The sequence below is a fragment of the Triticum urartu genome, chromosome 2 (genome assembly GCF_003073215.2).
Source record: "Triticum urartu cultivar G1812 chromosome 2, Tu2.1, whole genome shotgun sequence".
NCBI classification, from domain to species: Eukaryota; Viridiplantae; Streptophyta; class Magnoliopsida; order Poales; family Poaceae; genus Triticum; species Triticum urartu.
This window is the reverse complement of record NC_053023.1, coordinates 223,923,919-223,941,514: the sequence shown is the minus strand read 5'-3', so window position 1 is coordinate 223,941,514 and position 17,596 is coordinate 223,923,919.

The following is a 17,596-nucleotide window of genomic DNA, read 5'->3' as shown; positions in this document are numbered from 1 at the left end:
GGGTCCCACTTGAGTTTCCAAATTTGTGTTGCGAAATATAGAGAGACAGCAGAATTGCATTTCTTTGTCCCTTGTTGATTGTACATTCTTGTCCATACCAAATCTTAGTTGTTATTTCAAAGAAAACATCGGTTGCTAACTACCCTTTGTGCAGTTTGCAGCTTCAGATCTGCCATCCCACTGGCACGGTCAACACTATACTCATGATGCTTACGGTTTCCCCATTTTATGATGACCACGATCAACCTACGTGGTTAGTGTCGTAATAGCACTGCTCCACCCAACGAGCTAAACAAGATTAGTTGTACAAATTCAAATATGATATTATGCGGATTAGTAAAACGGACACACGTTTAATTGGTCAGCTAAACATTTAAACGGAGCCACATATGGAGAGACCGGAAGGAATAGTATTTCTCTATGTGCTCTAGTTCATCATGAGTGGGTAACAGACATTGTATAGAAAGACTTGTAATATCTTCAATCTGCTTGATCTTCTGCTCTTCTTTAAAATGATCCTCTTCTCTTCTTTAATAAGTATGTTCCTTGTTGGGAAGAGTAGCAGAGACATTTGCAGTCGAATGGTCAGGTCGAGTTGTTCTCCCTTAGTATATTTTTAATCTGTCAGGTCAGGTCGACTTGTTCTTATTTACTATATGTTGAAGCTATCATCTGCGAAGTAGCATCACTTCTGGAGCTCACATATTTTGAGTAGTAGGACACATTATATTAATGCACACACAAAATTACAGCATGCATGGCATCTCTCAGAAGAATTGCAGAGATAGCATAAAGGGGTTTACATGGAGGCAGTATTGGATTAGAATCACTTCTGCATTACAAAGATAATCTCACTTGTTTTTATGTTTTCATGCATGTCAGGTATTGAACATGATCAAAATGAATAAGAGAATGGGCGCATGAGAGGAATATTGCGGAACAATCCACTAGCTAATAAACTTGGCATGGTGGAGGATGGCCTATCTTATTGAACCATCAAGGTGCTTGCTCTAACTTGGCAAGGTTGTATTGCTTGCACATATTTTGCATATTGCCTCTTGCATTACTTCTACTTTCTTACACCACCATCTTCTTAGTTTAAGCATCATATATGAGTATATACCATACCTATCCATTTTCTGTACCTATTCCATGTGTCGTCATACTATGTTTTTCCAGTCAAATGTTGTTCTTTCATAATAGATGTCCAAAAGGAAGAGGGTGAGTGTAGATCCTCAAGGAGTACAAACTAGGTATTTGTAAAAGTTTGTGATATCTGTTAAATCAGGTAGATCAGCAGCCATAGAAAACACAGGCCAAACTGTACCACACTTTACCCCTACTCCACTGGCCAAACCCCTATTAGAACTGCTTAGAGCCCAGCGTCAGGTACTATCTATGATATCAATTGAAAATTTGAACTCCTAAATTTCTGCATGTGCCTTACCTTATCTCTTGTATGAAAACTAATTCCAAATGAATCTCCTTGCTCAAAGAATCATAGGATCTCACAACAATACTGGGCACTTCATTGCTCTTGTCAGTACCTCTTGCCCTTTGTCAGCATACTTACACTCATTGTTGTTTGATTATGTAGCATCACTGTAAATGTTCGCTTATTTATCCTCTGTTTGCTCAAAATTATAAGATATATATTTACTTTTGGATAAATGTAGAATTAACACCATGGTTATGAAGTTTTGATTGCTCATGTATGTACCTGTTGTTAGGTACTCCCTCTATATCGAATTAACTGTTGATCAACTGCATGTATTTAGAACTTAATATTGCTAGATACATCCATTTGAGTGACAAGTAATAACGGACGATGGTGGCATTACTGTACTTGAATCGCGAGATAGTTGATTGTCTAGCATTACTCTGTATCTTATCTGCCCTGCCCTCCACTTTCTCCAAATTATCACATCTACATTTTCTCTTACCAAAATGTTGAATAAAGCCAATTCCATTGCACACGTTGATGTCTGCATTCCACTTATCAGTACCTTTTGCCTTGTAACGTTGTACTTAATTAATTGCTATTTGATTATGTATCATCGGTCTGCACCTAAGCTTCATTATCCTTTGTTTCTTCCAACATTATTTGATCTATATTTACTCTTTGCAAAATGTAAAATAATTGCAATGCTTATAAAAAAGTTTCTTTGCAGAATTTATTGAATTATCCTTCCATCGACATGGAGAAGCACTTTGTCCATCCCATTTTAACATGTAATATAGGTTCATCCTTCTTAAGCCTTGAAACTTTGTTCTAGTATATATTTGGATAGGCATATATTCCTCCACTTCTGTTTACTTTGTTGTTTGCATCTGATTGGATGTTTGCAACAACTACCAGTTTTAAATTGTAGTTGTAAAACCATGTTCCTTATGCAAAACAGATCCATTTATTTGCCTATATAATTGTGAAACTTGTTACGTGTCTCCTTGTTTCTCTTTCAGAGTCGTATCTATTATGCTAGGCAGAAATTTAGGGAAGATAGTGAGCCAAACCATCTTGATGAGAGCGAGATGACCCCAAGGTCATGTCTTGATGAAGACAGTAAGTTGAAGCTACTACCAACAGTTGTGAGACAACCTCTGTGCAGTCCCTGCCTCAATCAGTTCGACTTCTTCATTCTCAACTTAAAGCGGAAAGGCTTGCTTCAGCTCAGCTCCGACTTGGTGTCAATGATGCAGTGAAGATCTCAAAGGAGTGCCTTGCGCACACTATGGTGCTATAAAGCTAGGGATGGAGCATCTATCGTTGACACAACTGAGGTCTCATCAGCTTGTTTGGCTACTTGCGGAGCCCGTCCTGGCTAGGCCTAGTGCCTTCTGATGTGATCTTAGTTTTGTATATTCTTTTGTCGGCGCATTTATATGCAGTGGTGGCGACCTTTGATGCCCATTGTATGTAATCTGCGGTCACGTTGCGCTTTATAATCACCGGTAGCGAACTTTGATTCCAAGTGGATGTAATATGTTGTAATTTCTTATTGTATAGTCTAGGTTTATTCTTGGTCGGTGTGTTGTAATTTAGGCCAGGAGGTTCAGTGGATCTTAGTGTTGTCGGTCTTTAGGCCGGCCCGTTACTCATATGGGCCAAAACGTGGGCCTATAATTATCTTGGGCCATTAGCTGGTCTAAACATATAGTAGTTTTCCGTCTTTAACAGGCCGAGTAAAGGTCTGGCCAGCTGGGCTAGAGAATACCATGGGCTTTTAACAGGCTAAAATCCTATATTGGGCTAGCGTTGAGCCAAAAATTCATGGGCCAATACAGGCCGAAACTACCTAAGGCCCATGTTTGGCCCCAATAGGACAAGCCGTTAACATGCCAAAATATATTCGGGCCTGTTAAGCAAGCCTATATCTAGGGCCATACGCTCAAAAGTGTCACGGGCCATTATCAGATGGGTTGTAAGGAGGCCGGATTCAATGAGGGTTGTAACTAGGCCCAACTATTACACGGTCAATTAACAGGCCGATTGGCCAGTTGGGCTGAAATATATCCACGAAGACTACGAGCCGTTATGAGGCCTAAAGTTACTTCGGACAAGAAATAGACCAGTTTCTGCATGGGCTGTTAAATGGCCTAAAGTTAAACGAGGCCAACAACGTCCCAGATGCATCACAGGCCGCTAATAGGATGAAACTATTATTGGGCCGAACTAGTGAATGGGCATTTAATAGGATGAAATACAAACCTGGCTTAGAATGGGCCCAAAAGAATAGTGGTCTGTTAATGGGCTTGATCAAATATGGGCTGTAATTTGGCCTAAAACATGGCAGGTTGTGAACGGGCCTTATCTGATATGGACCTCAATTTGACCCAAAACATGGCAGGCTGTTAACGGGCCAGCCCACTAGTGTTTGAAAAAATATGGTGGTCCTTTAGCTGGGCCGGCCTTTTACCTTAAATGGGCCACTTTTGGGTTGTGCCACGTGTCGACATATCATAGGCGTCTTCCGTCCATTGTAGGGATGACATCTGTCCCAACGATGAGCTGACACGTGTATTATCCGGCGAATGAGAATTTTACATGTGGAAAATCCCCATTGGTCGGGGCTGTTAACGGGTTATCGGATCCAAACCGGAACCTGATAGCTTAACGGCAACACGTTACGATGGATGGCATGTGTCGGTCACCCTTGACAGCATGTGTCGGTCACGTTACGATGGATGGCACATTACGATGGATGGCATGTGTCTTGGAACACTTCTATGATAGCATAGGTATGACTATCTTGATTCTGTCATAAAATCGTCATGGATGTACATGCATGGCAGAAAACGTGACCTGCTATGACAAACACGTATCATTACAGAAGTGTATGTTTTGTAGTGAGGGCTGGGAATCGTTGGCAATCCCAGCACTGCCCCTCCGATGGATCTGAGGCTGATGCTGAGGGGAGGTCCACCTTCCTGCCCGCCAAGGTGGGGAGAGGCGCGCCCCGAGCCCCCTGGTCGTCTTGGTCGCTCGCCACTTCTCCGGGGAAGGCGTCGGGCTGGGGTCCTGGCGCTTCTCTAGAGCGGTGGTGGTGGAGAGAAAATGAGGGAAGACAGAGAAGGTGGGTGGCAGGGCGCTAGGTCAGAGTACGAAGGCGCTGATGCCCTCGCCTCCTACTGGCGACCTGCCACCCCGATATGTCTTCAACATATCTATAATTTTTCTATTGTTCCATGATGTTATATTATCACTCTTGGATGTTTTATAATAATTTTATAGTCATTTTTTGGTACTAACCTATTTACATATTGCCAAGTGTCAGTTGCTGTTTTTTGCATGTTTTTTACATCATAGAAAATCAATACCAAATGGAGTCCAAATGCAACGAAATTTTACGGAGATTTTTTATGGACCAGAGGACACCTAATGTGACAAAGCTGCGCCTGGGCAGTGCTCCGAAGAGAGCACGACGAACCAGGGCACGCCAGAAGGCCCAGGTGCGCCCTGGTGGGTTGTGCCCACCTCGGGTACTGAAAGTGCTAGTGATCGACTAGAGGGGGGTGAATAGGCGATTTTTATGAAAGTCTTCAAAACATGTAAGTTTCGAAGCAAAAAGATAGAAATAAACCTATTATCATGCAGCGGAAGGTAGACTACACTAGGTAAACCATAGTAATGTATTCAATGAAGTGAGAGCGCAATAACTAATGGCAGCTAGGCAATAAGGATCAGGTAGGAAGATATTGTGAAGCCAATCAGAACAAGCAGTCACTCAGTGAAGACAGAAGATAATGCAATCATACAATAACTTCACTAAGACCAAAAGTAAGTAAAGTGAAGGGAAGGATGAAACCAGTGACTCGTTGAAGAAATGATTTGTTGGACCAGTTCCAGTTGCTGTGACAACTGTACGTCTGGTTAGGGAGGCTGAGATTCAACTCAGAAGACCTCGTCTTCACCTTATTCCCCTTGAGCTAAGGACACCCAGTCCTCGCCCAATCACTCTGGTAAGTCTTCAAGGTAGACTTCCAAACCTTCACAGACTTCGTTCACCGGCGATCCACAATGACCCTTGGATGCTCAGAACGCGACGCCTAACCGGCTGGAGGATTCACAGTCCTCAAGTGTAATAAGTCTTCAGATCACACAGACAAGAAGACTTAAGTGATGCCTAACACTCTTTGGCTCTGGGTGGTTAGGGCTTTATCCTCTCAAGGAATTCTCTCTCAAAGGCTTCGAGGTGGGTTGCTCTCAAACGACAAAAGCCGTACTTTAACTCTGAGCAGCCAACTATTTATGGTTGTAGGGGGTGGGCTATTTATAGCCACTAGGCAACCCGACCTGATTTGTCCGAAATGACCCTGGGTCACTAAGGAACTGACACTTGTTCCAACGGTCAGATTTCAAACACACACGACAACTTTACTTGGGCTACAAACAAAGCTGACTTGTCCAACTCTGAACAAGATTCGCTCTCATAGTCTTCACTTGAAGACATAGGTTTTGGTTAAGCATCACTTCAGTCATTCTGACTGGTTCTCTTGGACCCCACTTAACAGTACGGTGGTTCCTATGACTCAACGAAGAAGAACTACGAAAGATCTAAGTCTTCGTGCTCCATAGTCTTCATGTGATGTCTTCTCTTATCATAGTCTTCAATGTGAATGTCTTCACATACCACCTTTGACTTCAATGTCTTCATACATTTTTAGGGGTCATCTCTGGTAAGAAAACCGAATCAATGAGGGACTTCTACCTGTGTTATCCTGCAATTCTCACAAACACATTAGTCCCTCAACTAGGTTTGTTGTCAATACTCCAAAACCAACTAGGGGTGGCACTAGATGCACTTACAATCTCCCCCTTTTTGGTGATTGATGACAAACTAGTTGAAGTTTTCAACGGGGAATATAATATGTGAAATTGTAAAGGATAAGGAATTGTTTTCATAAGTTGCAAGGGCTCCCCCTGAAGATGTGCATATAAGTAATTTGCTTTTGGAATGCAAATGCACATGGCAGGTTGTACTTGTGGAGATCCTCTTCAACTTATGATGACAATTCATCATGCATGTAAAGGTATGTGAAGATAATGACATGCATAATGGAAAATGGACGTCTGCAAATGATCTAAGTGCGGAATTTATCATCGCACATGCGGAATTTATCATCGCATCGCAAAATAGCAAATAAGTAGCAGACGGCCATTAAGTTTAAGTGTTACAACTCAAAGAACCAAATGTATCAAAAAGAGAGTTATAAACACTAGGCAAAACATAAAGTAACTGCCCATATTGACCCGCTTGAAGACTATCAAACTCATATGCTTCTCCCCCTTTTTTCAGTGAGGACCAAAAAGGTTTGAAGACATAGAGCATCTACTCGTTCCCGCGAAGAGTGGGTGAAGCAGCAGGGTCGTCGGTTTTTGGCGGTGCAGAAGAACTTGGGGCAGTGAAGTGGCATCATCTTCATCCTCGATCACTCTGGCATTCACAGTTGCCACAGAGGAAGAAAACTCAGAGTCTTCAAGAGATGGAGTTCGTCGCAGCACAGCCCTTCGGGGAGGTGTGGAGTCAAACTTGAAGCGTTCAGAGAAGCCATCCTCTTGAAGATCATCCTCAAAGCTCATAAGCGTCAGCCCTTTCCATGTACACCGACAAGTTTCATGGGAAACAAAGGCATTCTTGGTGGCAAGATTGCGAATGCGGTTGACATCCACCAAGAGGATTTGCATTTGGCGCTTCAGCCAGTCATGATGCATATCCTGTTTCTGATGAAGAGCAACCAGAAGCTCTCGGTCATTGAGAACACGAGATCGCTTTTTGGGTCGTTGGGCAATAGTGCTCTCAGTGGCTTCAGTAAGAGCATGATAAGGTGCACGTGTAGTTCCAGCCAGAGGATAAACATGAGTGACTGCTTCAACTCCTTCAATGTTCTGAGTGAAACTTTGATGCTCCGCATTCTGAAGACTAAGAGGTTCCTTGGCAGGCTCAGGATAAATGGCTTCAATGGACATATCCACATCAGGCAGAAAGATCCGATGATTGCGAGCAGATGGCTGATATGAGATAGCGGAGTGGAGTTTAATCAGCCACATTATCCATGGAGCATAGAACTTCAAGCCAAAAAGATCAGAGCCTTTTGCAGCAAGTTAGCGGATGAAGAAGTCTTGTGCATTGAAGCATTTGCCATGAAGAATATAGAAGACCGAAGTCTTCATTGCACCTTCCAGCTTGGCATGTGTAGAATGTCCTTTGATGGGCCAGAGAGTTCTCCTTATGATGTGATAGATGGTCCTTGGCAGATACTCAAGGTCTTCAACAAAGAACTCCTTAGGATATGCAGCATCTTGTGGCAAGGGCTTCATCATACTGAGCATCTGACTCATGTTCGGTTCAGGCTTCTGAAAGATGTTCTCCATAGCTTCACTGTGAAGCTGACAGACAGGTTCATAGAGATCTCCAGGAGTGGGCAGACCTGTGAGCTCAATGATATCAAAGGCTTTGGCTTCATGATGAACATTTCCTGTCATCCACTCCAGGACCCAAGTCTTCGGATCTCTGTTGTAACCACGGATGTGAAGTGTGGCATAAAATTGGAGCAGCAAATCTTCATTCCAGTGCTCTTGGTCGCTGACAAAAGGCAACAATCCAACCTCTTTGAAGCAATCCAGAGCTTCTTCCAGATACGGCAGACCAGCTATTGCTTCAGTGTCAAGACGCTTATGTGGGAAGATGCGACCTTGATTGTACAGAATGCAGGAGTAATAGCTTCGCTGCGGATAGCTCCAGAACCGATCAGAAGATATTCGTTCCCTTGAGTAGGGGTTCTTGGAGCTATTGAAGAAGGTGTTGTCTGCTTTGAAGCCGTTGACATTGAAGGATCCAGGTGCTGATGCAGGACCTGGAAACCTGGGCAACCTTGGCATTGGCTTCTGTACCTGAGGCCTGTGCTCAATATGATAGTCAAACTGAGGACCAGTAGCAGGTGCAGGAACAGAAGCAGTGGCATCATTGGCTTCGCTGACTTCTGGTTCTTGGGTTGGTGGAGGCTCCACATTTGCTTCGGCCATGACAGCGTCAGTGGCTTCATTGGTGTTGGTGGTGGCAGCCTCAAGATTTTCTACCTCCACTTGACGAGATGGAGGGTCGGGCACAAGCACGTTCTCCTCAAGAACAGCTTCTTCAGTAGTTGGGGAAGTAGGAACACGTTCTTCTTCTTGAGTGTCATCGGCTGATGCAGCCGGAATGTCTTCAGCAGTTTTAGCGTCAGACTCGGAGACTTGAGACCTTGGTCCTTTGCAAAGCCTGCGTAACACAGGCGACGCCTTTGGAGATGGAGTTGGCTGGGCCTCAAAGTCATCTTCTTCTTCTTGCCGGGGTGGTGTGACTTGTTGTTGTTGTCGGTGATCAGCCCATGTTGCATCCTGAGCAATTGGCGTCAAAGGACGACCAATGTTGATGAGTTTGTTGTGCGTAAGCATGGGCGATGATACCTGTTGGTGCTCGATCTAAGGAAGGACTACATCATCTTCAACATTGTCATGGTGACCAATGTCTTCAGCAGCGGTGGGATCAGCTACTGGAATGTCTTCAGCTTCATAAGCCTCTGTGGAAGCTGGCTCATGGACAGTCAGTTGGCGCTCTTGATGTTTAGCGTCAGGGCGAACCATGGAGATAGGTTCAACAATTAAGGGCTCTTTGGGAGCAGCCCGTTCCTTCTTGGTCTTCCGCTTCTTCTTGGAAGGAGCAGCATCAGATGCTTCAAGATATTTTCTCTTTCTGGCTTCAGCCTCAGCAGTCCTTGTCTTCTTCAGTTCTGAAGCGGTAGACCTGGCTTTTGGCTTTGAGCCAGTCATGCTGGTTGGGAAGACAATGGGATCTGCTTCCTGCCTTGGTGCGTTGGGTTCGGCCACAGTGGGCTTCTTCTTCTTAGCAGCCATCCTGGGATCAATGCCCGGACGCCCAAGGGCCTTGCGTTTCTCAGCCTCATTGTAGGCTTGCACACACTTGTCAGCCAGGCTCTTCATGCGCTCACGAGAACCCTAAGCTTCTGCACGTTTCTTGAGAAAGGCTTCCTTGAGCTCGTGCAGCATAATCTTGAAGTTCTTTACCTCTTGCACGCTGAGCTTGGCCATATGCTTCTTGAACTGGGCTTTTTCAAAGTCAATCTTTTGCTTCGGTTCAACGATGCGCTGGGCGATAGCTAACTCTGAAGCAATGGCACCATGGAAGGCGACACTGAGGCCAATTGGAAGTTGCAGATCGTCAAAGCTGAGGTTGGGCGTTTCAAACCACTCATCAATGAAGTCGTGGATGATTGCCACGTCAAAGAGAGGCAAATTGTTGAAGATTTCTGCTTCTTCTTTGCTCTTGATCAGTTGCTCAAGAGCATCATCTGCCAGATCTTCATCACTGGACAGATCAATGGCATCATTGCACAGAATGGCAGCAGCAGTCAGTTCTTGGCTGGTGTGTGGTAGAGGCATCTTGACTCTCTGGGGCTTGGAGATGCGTGACAGATCTTCAGACTTCACACTGTCTTCAGGAGGTGCAGTAGCCAGTGGCTTCGCCCGTGAGATTTTCGGGGCTGTGGCAGGCTTTGAAGCTTTAGGTTGCTTCAGTTTCTTTGGCGTCGGCGCTGCAGGCGCTTCGTCAGATTCAGCGTCATCTACAGGCGCATCCACAGCTGTCCCTTGAACCACGATATGAGTGATGAGACCTTCCAGGTTATAGAAGGGCCCAACAAGATTGGGTTCAGGTTCGCGGGTGCCATCAGCACGGGAGCAGAGGGACCAGGGTTGGAGTCTAGTCCCAATGACTTCTTGTTCTGCTTCGCTGAGTTCTTGGCAAACTGGAAGTTGCTCTTGAACAGATTGTCGTCACGACACCATAGTAGTGACGATGGGTCAACATCAGCAGGCTGTGGTCCACGGACCATGCAGGGATAGAAGCCTTGTTCAATGGCTTCATCTCTGGACCTGGGTTGAAGATTTTTGTATAGGATGTCTCCCCAAGGTCGCTTGATGACATTTTTTCAGCATATTCCTGGGTCACAAACCGGTATTTGAACCATTGTTCTGCCCAATATCTTCGAATCCATTGGATTCGGGTCTTGCGCTGATTGTAATCCTCTTCAGGATCTGTCTTCTAAAGCTCTGAGAGGTCATCAGGCAAATCTCTTGATGTTCCCCCACGACGCTGTCTGCCACCCTTCCTTATGGATTTCTATGCAGCCATGAACTTCAAACTGAATGGCTTCAACACGTTCAAAGGCTTCAGAGGCTTTCGCTTGCTAGACAAACAGGAACTGGCTTCGGGAGAATTTATATGATGCTGTAAGAATTCTGCAAATGAATGCAGACTATGAGAACCAAGGGATTCTCCCACGGACATGTACCTGTGACAGCATTAAGGTGCGAGGGAAGGGGAAGAGGTCATATGCATTCTCAGAAGATTTTGAAGATAAATCAGTTTAGAAGACATTGACCTCATCGTGCGAAGACATTCACTCATAGATAAGGATTTGGTTCCAGATTTGTACGAATCCAGAGATTAGTACAAGTGAGGAATCTAACTACTTTGTGAAGCATAAGTGAACATAGTAGGCATAATATGAGATGCAGTATGAAGTGGATCCAACATGTGTGAACAGAAACTACTTGTGGTAGAAAGTGACGAATCTGTAGGATCAAAGGGGTCGTAAAAAGGAAGTTTTATTTACCACACAAGGAACTGCTAGACGGAGTGGAAGAGGAGGCCGAGCAGTTCGATCGTCCGTGCCCTAACTTGGCGACAGAGGACACCTACGACGACGACAGAGAAGATGATGTCTGTGGCCGGCGTGAAGACAGCGTCGGAGAGGTTGCGGCAGCTAAGCGCTTCGTCACCGGCATCGTCGAGGGCTAGCAGTGCCGCTAGGGTTCATGCGAGAGTGGAAGAAAGGATAATGACTATGGTGAGGCACGTATTTATAGGGACAGGGACGGCACAGCGTTATTACACAGGTGCCCCTGGCGATTCACATCTGAAGAACACGTGGCCATCATGCAGCATATCGGAGGTTGTTCCACGTTCCCACGCACACCTGGATTGTCAGGTGGTCGTTCCCACTTCTCCGGGTTTCAGGTGAAGGAATTTGCATTGAAAACGGACTTAATGTTTGTCTCTGTATCTTCTGCTGACAAGGACACAGAGAAGACATTCGACAGTTTCAATAGAATGCATATGATTTGGAGAGATAGAGTTTGAGATAGAAAGCATAGAGAGGTTAGGGTCCGATCACATTCACTTAGTTCAAAAGATTCAACAAGAAGACATAGCTATAAGTGAATGTTGTAGAGGACAAAACACTATATATATATATATATATGAAAAAGACAATCAAACCAACATAGTGAAGATAATCATGAGGACAAGTTGAGATGAAGACAAACAAAATGTGAAGACATAGCAAATGTAACGCCATGGGTAAAACACTTCAAACAGAAGAATTTGGTGGTGGCGTTACCCACCGTATAGGAAGTATTAGACCCAGACACGGCGCACAATTATCGTGGCGCTACGAAGTCAAATTCCACATTAATGTATTCCCACTTAGAATGTATGTCTCCATTGATTGAAGATATACTTTACTTCGTGTGTTGCACATCTAAGGCATCAATATGCATAAGTGCTAGGATGTGTGCCTGATCACAGGACATTTGAGGATTCCAAGATATTTAGCTCACACCGTAACTTGCAAAATCTCTTCTCATCCAAGGGCTTGGTGAAGATATCTGCCAATTGCTCTTCAGTGTTGACGTGTATGATATCAATATCTTCCTTCGCAACATGATCTCTGAGAAAGCGATGACGAATTTCAATGTGCTTTGTCTTCGAGTGATGAACTGGGTTGTTGGAAATCTTGATGGCGCTTTCATTGTCGCAGTAGAGTGGCACTTGCTTCAGATGAATGCCATAGTCTTTGAGTGTTTGCTTCATCCACAGAAGCTGAGCGCAGCAAGATCCAGCAGCAATGTATTCATATTCAGCAGTGGAGAGAGATACACAGTTCTGCTTCTTTGAAGACCAACATACAAGTGATCGTCCCAGAAAATGACATGTGCCTGATGTAGAGTTGCGATCCACTTTGTCGCTAGCATAATCAGCATCCGAGAATCCAACCAGATCAAACTCTGAGCCCTTTGGATACCATAGTCCTAGAGTTGGGGTGTAAGCCAAATATCAAAGAATTCGCTTCATAGCTAAGTGATGCGATTCCTTTGGTGCCGCTTGGAATCGAGCACACATGCAAACACTAAGCATAATATCTGGCCTAGATGCACATAGATAAAGTAAAGAACCAATCATGGAGTGGTATACCTTTTGGTCGAACTCTTTACCATTGTCGTCGGGACCCAGATGATGTTTGGCTGGCATTGGCGTCGTGAAGCCTTTGCAGTCTTGCATACCAAACTTCTTGAGGCAATCTTTGAGATACTTCTCTTGAGGCAATGTTTGGCTGGCATTGCCGTTGCGTTGCTGACGTATTTGAAGACCAAGGAAGAACTTCAGCTCACCCATCATGGACATCTGATATTGATCTTGCATCATATATCCAAACTCTTCACTGTATTTCTGATTGGTGCAGCCGAAGATAATGTCATCCACATATATTTGGCACGTGAAGAGAGTGGGGTCGAGGGAACCTGATTTGAAGCCTTTTCTCTTCAGGAAGTCTTTGAGTGTGTCGTACCAAGCCCGAGGAGCTTGTTTGAGGCCATACAGTGCCTTGTTGAGCTTGTACACCATGTCAGGATGTTTTGGATCTTCAAAGCCAGGCGGTTGTGCAACATACACTTCTTCTTCAATCTTGCCATTGAGAAAAGCACTCTTCACATCCATTTGATAGAGAAGTATGTTATGATGATTTGCATAGGCAAGCAGTATGCGTATGGCTTCAAGTCTAGCCATAGGAGGAAATGTTTCATCGAAGTCAGTCCCTTCAACTTGAGTGTATCCTTGAGCAATGAGACGAGCTTTGTTTCTGACAACTTGACCATGCTCATCTTGCTTGTTGCGATATATCCATTTGGTGCCTATTATATTGTGCTTCCGAGGATCAGGACGCTTAACCAGTTCCCATACATTATTCAACTCAAACTGTTGAAGCTCTTCTTGCATAGCTTGAATCCATTCAGATTCCATGAAGGCTTCTTCAACTTTCTTGGGTGCTGTTACTGAGACGAATGCGATGTGCCCACATAAATTTGCTAGCTGAGTTTCCCTTGAACGAGTGAGTGGACCAGGTGCATTTATGCTATCGATTATTCTCCCAATCTGCACTTCATTTGCAACACAAGGGTGTATAGGACGAAGATTTTGCTCTTGCTGATCATCGTCATTGTTAGAGGGATTGTCTTCAGTCTGAGCATTATCTTCAGGTTGTTCAGGTGTGGAGATGATAAGTTCCTCTTCAGGTTGAGCTTCAGAAGGTATGATTTCTCCCGTTCCCATAAGTTTGATTGATTCACTAGATGGAACTTCATCTAGCACATTTGGCAGTTGCTCTCTTTGTGAGCCGTTAGTTTCATCGAACCGCACATCCACTATTTCAACCACTTTGTAATGAAAGAGATTGAAGACTCTGTAGGAGTGAGAATCCTTTCCATATCCAAGCATAAAACCCTCATGTGCTTTTGGTGCAAACTTTGAAGTGTGATGTGGATCCTTGATCCAGCACTTGGCGCCAAATACTCTGAAGTAGCTGACATTTGGCTTCTTGCCAGTAAGGAGCTCATAGGATGTCTTGTTCAGAAGCTTGTGAAGATAAACACGGTTGATGATATGGCATGCAGTGTCAATGGTTTCAGGCCAGAATTTTCTTGGAGTCTTGTATTCATCAAGCATCGTTTGAGCCATCTCAATAAGTGTTCTGTTCTTGCGTTCGACGATGCCATTCTGTTGTGGCATGTACGGAGCTGAGAATTCATGTGTGATGCCCAAGGTATCAAGATACGTATCAAGGCCATGTTCTTGAATTCAGTGCCATTGTCACTTCTGATGTGCTTTATCTTGGCGCCATAGTTGTTCATTGCTCGATTTGCGAAGCGTCTGAAGACATCCTGCACTTCAGTCTTGTAAAGGATTATATGCACCCAAGTATATCTTGAATAATCATCAACAATGACAAAGCCATAGAGACAAGCAGTAGTAGTAAGAGTTGAGTAATGAGTGGGACCGAAAAGATCCATGTGTAGCAGTTCGAAGGGTTGAGTCATTGTCATGATTGTCTTCGAGGGATGCTTGGCCCTCGTCATCTTTCCTGCTTCACAAGCACCGCATAAGTGGTCCTTCTTGAACTTGATGCCCTCGATGCCTATGACATGCTTCTTTCTTGCAAGAGTGTGGAGGTTCTTCATGCCAGCATGCCCTAGCCTTCGATGCCAGAGCCAGCATTCAGAAGCTTTTGCTAGAAGACATACTGCAAGTTGTGGTCCTGCTGAGAAATCTACCACGTACAAATCATCTTTCCGATACCGTTCAAACACTAGAGACTTGTCAGATTCCATTAGTACAAGGCAACAATATTTTCCAAACATCATAATCATGTTTAAATCACAAAGCATTGAGACAGACATTAAGTTGAAACCAAGGGATTCAACAAGCATGACTTTATCCATGTGTTGATCCTTTGAGATTGCAACTCTACCTAAACCCAATACCTTGCTTTTACCAGTGTCAGCAAATGTGATGTGACTTTTGTCTGATGGACGTAAAGTTGAGTCCATGAGAAGGCTTCGCTTGCCAGTCATGTGATTTGTACACCCACTATCAATAATCCATTCTGAAGCAGCTGGTGTCGTACCCTACAGTGCAGTTAAAGGGATAGGCTTCACGAAGAGAATTGTGAAGAAAAAACATTTGACGAACTAGTGGATTATTAAAGCTTAGATCGAGATTAGGACTGTTAGGACAAGTTGCAAGCGATTCAGAAACGAAGTACATAATAAGACCAATTGGGCATTTGATCTGGCGCCCTACAAGATGTTTAAGGTCCCCAGCAATAGCTTCAGAGGATTTTGGTTTTGGGCTGGAGACCTTCCCCTGTAAAAGAGAGTTAAGCTTTCTTAGCCACCCACATCTTCAGGGGTGGCTTCAAAGCAATGAGTCTAAGTGCAACATCTGAGAATTTTGGCTTTGGAGCCCTAGCAAAAAGTCTTGCAGGTGGACAATAGTACTCATAAGAATAAGCAGAATAGTTCTTGGTTTTATGAACATGGCGGTTTGATGAACCATGCTCATATTCATAGGCCTGAGTATGGCTTCCCTGCAAAACATTTGCGTTAGTTTGACTCCGGTGAGTCCTATGTCTGTATGAAACCTTTGGACCGTATGAAGCCTGTGGTCTGGGGTTTATCTTCTTCACCTGTGGTGTCATGATGACATTCACAGGAAGATTCTCCAAACACCTTTTGGGCACCCAGATCTTCTTCATAGGCGGTCCATTCCTGCAGTTAGTACCAATATACCTGGCAAACACTTCACCATTATGATTCTTAAACAGTTTATAGTTTGCATCAAAGGATTCATGAATAACAATGGGGTTAGCACAAGTGAAGCCAGATAGAGTGGATGGATCTGCTGAAGGTTCCTTTGCAGCAACCCATGTGGTTTTGGGGTACTGCTCAGGTTTCCAGTAAGAGCCATCAGCATTCATTTTCCTTACGAACCCAACACCCTCTTTCCTAGGGTTTCGGTTCAGGATCTGCCTTTTGAGGACATCACATAGTGTCTGATGCCCTTTGAGACTTTTGTACATCCCTGTTTCAAGCAGTGTCTTCAACCTAGCATTCTCATCAGCAATAGCAGTGGTATCCTCAGCAGAGGGGTTAGTTACCACATCAACAGTTGAAGATATTGCAATAGTAGTAGCAGTAGAACATTCAACAACAGAAGTAGCATTATCACGCTCAATGCATTTAAGACATGGTGGTTCAAATCCTTCCTGAACTGATCTGTTCAGCACGAAGCGACTCGTTTTCTTTTTGAAGATCGTCATGAGCCGCTCTCAATTTCTTAAGATCTTGCTTACTTTGAAGCTAATCATAGGAAAGCCTTTCATGAGCTATTGAGAGCGTTTCATGACGACTTTCAACTTCCTCATACTTAACGTGAAGATTTTTTATGTCTTCAATTAAGGACTGAGATCGAGTCATTTCAGCGTCTAATAGATCATCGCTTTTGTCTAACAGTTTTTGAATGTGTTCCATGGTTTTCTGTTGTTCAGTTGCAATTTTAGCAAGTGTTTTGTAGCTGGGTTTGGAAACACAATCAGAGTCATCGTCACTAGATGTTTGATAGTGAGTAGTGCGTGTGTTTACCTTGGCACCGCGTGCCATGAAGCAGTAGGAAGGAGCAGAGTAGTCATTGTCATTTGCATCGGTGTCGGTGATGAAGTCATTGTCTTTAGTGTTGAAGATGGACTTGGCAACATATGCTGTACCCAGACTTGCAACGCCAGAGTCGGACTCCTCCTCAGACTCCACCTCCACCTCCTCAGAAGCGAACTCATCCTCAGAGTCCATTTCCTTGCCAACAAACGCACGTGCCTTGCCAGATGAGCTCTTCTTGTGTGATGAAGACTTGGAGGAAGACTTGGAAGAAGATTTTTAGTATTTCTTCTTCTTCTTGTCGTCAGAGTCATACTCCTTGCTCTTCTTCTTCTTGTTGTTCTCATTGTCCCACTATGGACACTCAGAGATGTAGTGGCCAGGTTTCTTGCACTTGTGACATGTTCTCTTCTTGTAGTCATGAGCAGAAGCTTCATCATTCCTTGAGCTTGCTCGTGAAGACTTTCTGAGGCTTTTCTTCTTGGTGAATTTTTGGAACTTCTTCACAAGCATAGCAAGCTCCCTTCCAATGTCTTCAGGATCATCAGAACTGCTGTCAGATTCTTCTTCAGATGAGGAGACAACCTTTGCCTTCAAGGCACAAGTTCGCCCATAGTTGGGACCGTAGATGTCTCTTTTCTCAGAAAGCTGAAACTCGTGTGTGTTGAGCCTCTCAAGTATGTCAGACGGATCGAGTGTCTTGAAATCAGGACGTTCTTGAATCATCAGGGCTAGGGTGTCAAACAAACTGTCAAGCAATCTCAGGAGTGT